The 4844-nt window shown below is 53.8% G+C and overlaps 3 annotated features.

The window, feature by feature from the left end:
• Positions 1 to 4660: a mobile genetic element.
• Positions 1 to 4844: a sequence feature (areas not merged during assembly with more than two copies in the genome that could not be assigned to a particular haplotype).
• Positions 4673 to 4844: a mobile genetic element.

Below are 4844 nucleotides of genomic sequence, written 5' to 3' on the forward strand. Positions count from 1 at the left end.
CCCGTGCCGCCCGCGGAGCGGTATTTGTATCCGCTGCTGAATTCCATCGGCGCTTATCAGCGCTATACATACCGTTTGCGTGCCGTATGTGACGCGCAACGACAAAAGCTACTGCTAAGCGGAGACATTGAGCAGAACCCAGGCCCCATAGCAGCACTCCAGATGAACGTTTCTTGCCTCACGCCGTCAAAACTCGCAACATTAATGGCGCAAGGAGCAGACATAATAGCCATTCAGGAGACTTGGAAGTCGTCAGAGCAGATCGCCAGCATGCACACTGGAGATTATGTGCTCTATGCACAGTCGCGCATCGGCAAGGGAGGCGGTGTGGCGGTGCTGGTGCGGAAAACTCTCCGCTCCAAGCGTATACCTCTCACCATTCCCCAGCATGACACCAGCCTTGAAGTGGTGGTGGTCCAGGTTGCTCTGGACCAGAACCGTGATCTTATTGTAGCGAGTGCCTATATGAGACCACCACCGCAAATAACGCAATCCTTCAGGCGGTTAGTAAACTGCCTTCCAGCCTCGTCGCCGCTCCTGCTGTGCGGGGATTTCAACATGCATCACCCACAGTGGGAGCCATTCTTGGAGACTTCTCCAAGCGAGGTTGCTGCAGAGTTTTTAGAACTGTGCACGGATGCGGGACTCACCTTGGTTAACACCCCTGGTGAGATCACGCATGCTCGTGGCACAAGAGAACGATCCTGTATCGATCTGACATGGTCAAAGCATTTGACTGTGTCGGATTGGTCAGCTTCCGTGTCGCCGCTCAGTGATCATTATATGCTGACATTTACGCTGCATCAGGCATTTATGGATACCATACCTTCGGCACCTAAGGTTTTCTACAGTTGGGGGAAGCGCAAGTGGGATTTATTCGTCAAGGACTTCGACGCACAACTTCCGGCATATGACTATAAAAAGCAGTCCACCGGCATTAAGGCTTTCACGAGAGCGCTTATAACTTCGTATCGACGACATTGCCCCCGCGGCATGCACAAGGACGGTCCCAGGCTTTGGGACGACACTCTCATGGAGGCAGAGCAAATTGCTACGGACAGCAAGGCCCGCTATCTACAGTTACCGACGCCCGACCGTGAGGCAGAAATGCAACGGACAAGGAGTCAATTCTTCCTCCTGCTCCGAGAGCGCTTGCGCAACACGTATCTACGTCGCATCAGCAAGTTAAATCCAGGCGAACCACTCGCATGGAAATACATTTCCGGACGAAAAAAGGCATCACTTCCACCCCCCACATCAATGTTATTAGGAGATGGTCAACACACTTATAAAACAGCAAGGAGAGCAGCGAATGCCCTCAATCGCATCTTTCTTCCATTTCACCCCTCTCACAAGGCAGTTAGGTTTTCCAAAGGCATCAACAGACAGAGTGCATCTTTGAACATTAACGCTTCTTTTCTTTTTGGGCAGCAGAACAACAGCGAGTCTGCTGCCTCATTTACTTCATTTTCTTCTACTTCTTCTAGCTCCGAGCCGCGGAACAACAACGAGTCTGCCGCTACATTTACTTCAAGTTCTTCACTCTCATCTAGTTCCGAGCCACAGGATAAAAACGAAGCTGCCACCACATCTGGTTTAGTTGCTCGTCTTCACTCCCCTCTTGATGCACCTTTTAATCGTACGGAACTGCTTGCTGCGCTACGTAATGCGCCGTATGGCAAGGCCCCCGGGCCGGAAGAAGTCTACAGTGAGGCACTGCGACATATTTCGTCAAAGGGCCTCCGACTCCTTCTTCGTTGCGTTAACCACAGCTGGACGACCGGCACGATTCCGGTTGAGTGGAGACGCGCTACCATCGTTCCACTCTTAAAACCCGGTAAGTCGCCGGAACTGCTTGAGTCATACCGACCCATCAGCCTTACCTCCATTGTGAGTAAGGTTGCTGAGAAAATGGTACTGAAGAGATTGCTTTGGGTGTGGACGCCACACCCCCACCAGTATGCACATCGTAGTGTGCGTAACACGACGATGCGACTGGCACACCTGATACACGAAGTGGTGCATAATAGAAATCATTATTTCCAGGTGAGCCTTCCCAAGAAGAGCGGTATTGGCAATCAACTCCACTACAGACCCCATCGGACCCTGCTGGTGCTGGTTGATTTCAGCAAGGCTTTTGACTCCATAGATCATCGAGTCCTCAGTCGCTTGCTGGCTAATATTCCGGGGGTGGATTGTAGAAGGTGGCTTAGAAACTTTCTATGTGGACGCTACGCGAAGACACGAGTTGGCCACAGACACAGCGATCGGCGTCCCATGCTGCGAGGAACTCCTCAGGGGTCCGTGCTGGGACCGTATTTGTTCTCCCTTTAAGTACACCCACTTCTCAATCTGCTGAACAGCTTCGCGGGTGCCACAGCAGACATGTATGCGGAAGACCGCCCTATTATCGTTAAGGGGCAGTCCCGGGAAGACGCCATTCCCACAGCCAACATGGTTCTTCAAAAGCTGCATGCGTGGAGTCAGGAAAATGGCCTGGCCATTAACCCGTCAAAGTGTGAAGCTGCTTGGTTCACACTTTCCATGCACACGGAGTCAGATTATGATCGTGAAGGAAGGTGGCCGCTGGTAGTGGCTGGATGTCAAACCCCAGTCATGACCATGGGGGCATCGCGAACTACGAAGCTTCTCGGCATGGATCTCGATCCACGACTGACGCTAAATGTGGCGGCCACCAAGCAATGCGCTGCCACTTCGCAACGGATATCGCAGCTACGCTGCATAGCGCACAAAGAGGCGGGACCATCTCCACATGACCTACGCACGTTCGTCATTGGATACGGTGCTTCCAAATTACGCTATGGCAGCGAGCTCATATGGGCAGTGGCGACGGATTCAGCGAAGAATGAGATGCAGAAGACGTACGCAACTCTGGCACGCATTGTCAGCGGAGTTCCGAGCACTGTTGACCCGGAATCCGCACTACTGGAAACTAATATGCCGCCGCTCCATGTCCTTTGCCTGCGCGCGCGGCTCTCGATATTTGAGAACACACGCGCATGTCAGACGGACTGGATGCGGAGACCCCCGCCTGAGCCACCGCCTCGCGCCGGTTTCCGCATCTCGCCATTATCTCGGGACGAGCTATATGCCTTCGTAGACGCATACACAAAGGACTATGGCATCACCGAGAGCTCACCACGCGAAGAGCGGTTCTTTCGCAGCTCCATTCCTCCCTGGTTTGCGGCCTCCGCTCACCGGGCCACCATCGGTGTGGAACTTCCGATAGACCACTCAATAACGGACGAAGAGGAGCTGATACGGGAAAAGCGCAGAGTCAGCGAAGAGTTTTTAGCGCTGCACAGCCATCGTTCGTGGATACTTGCGACCGATGGCGGTGTCGACGTTCCCAAGTCAGCAGGGGTTGGAATACCGCTTTCATCCCTCAACTCATCGGAGATAATAGAAAAGGCCAGCATAAACTGCGGTGCACGCCCATGCAGCTACAGGACGGAATCCCGTGCGCTGCTTCTAGCCCTGGAGAAGCTGATGATTCCTCGTATCCGCCACAGGCGTAAAACCCTGCTTGTGGTTACGGACAGTCAGTCCCTTCTGGCGGCTCTAAACAAGGGCCCGCTCAGTCAGACAGACTGGACGGAGGATCAGATCTGGCAGCGTCTCTTAACACTGACGCGTGCTGGCTGGTCCGTGCACCTGCAGTTTTGTTACGGACATTGCGGAGTACATGCTAACGAGCTTGCAGATCAGCATGCGACGCAGACCATGGAAAGTGGACAATACACGGAGCAAGGAATCGCACCTTTATGGCATACGGATCTGCTGACATGTTTTACTACCCAGCTCACCAACAAGTGGCGTAGTACCATTCGTCAAGACACTCATCGCTACTTGCTTTGCGGCACAAGGCCATCCGATCTCAGCGGTAAGGACCTGATCACTGAGGAAGTTCTACACCGTCAGGAACTGGTCACCTCGCAAGGGCAAGGTGCGGGGAATCTGAGCTCTGGGGCCGACTATACTGGGCCGTGAGGGATTGCACGAACCAATGCCGATTCTGCAACATCTCACCGGAACAGTCTGCATATATGCGCTCTAACAACGATCCAACCGCACCGGGGACGGACACCGTTCCCCCGTCGGCAGGGGAGGAAGACGTCTCTCCAGTAAGGAGACGGACCCTCACACGCTGTCGGAAGGAGCAATGCCCGTACTGTGATTCTGTATTGACGGGATTCTCGGGTCTCGTCAGTCACTGTCGGTCATTTCATCCGGAACATCCTCCACCGCTTCCCGAGCTCAAATGCAATTTCTGTGACATGGTTTTCCCCACACGGAGAGGCACCGCACCGCACAGAAGTCGCTGCGCACACAACCCAGACGCCACACGGCATCGGAACAGCAGTGCCAGGAGGCGATCTCTGCTGCCGCAGGATCAGCCACCTTCAACAAGCACGCCAATCGGCCCGCAGGAAACCTTGCACCATCTGCTTCTAGAATGTCCAGGCACCTTGGCTGTGCGTCAACGGCTGGGCATTGAGCAGGACCTTCGCCTCGGAAAGTTCTCTCAATGGCGGTTGCTTCATAGCAAGAAACTTTTGTCGTTGCTCGACCACCTCTTCGGCACTCAGATGGCATTGTATAGCTAGACGTGCTGGTAACAGTAGAAAAAAAAAAAAAAAGTTGCTAACGGCCCCGGCTCAGCCGGCCACCTCAACGTGGTGCCAGGGTCTAGTACTCTTTGCGAGAGAGGAAGCTAAGCGCCTGCTGTTCATGCTTCAAACCCGATGAGTAGTTGTTACTTAGTTTTACGGGCAGGAAGGGCAGATGTCGGAGCCATTCTATAGTGGCTGCCCGCGGAGTAA

This window comes from Trypanosoma cruzi, genomic scaffold (genome assembly GCF_000209065.1).
Source record: "Trypanosoma cruzi strain CL Brener 1047053516371 genomic scaffold, whole genome shotgun sequence".
NCBI lineage: Eukaryota > Euglenozoa > Kinetoplastea > Trypanosomatida > Trypanosomatidae > Trypanosoma > Trypanosoma cruzi.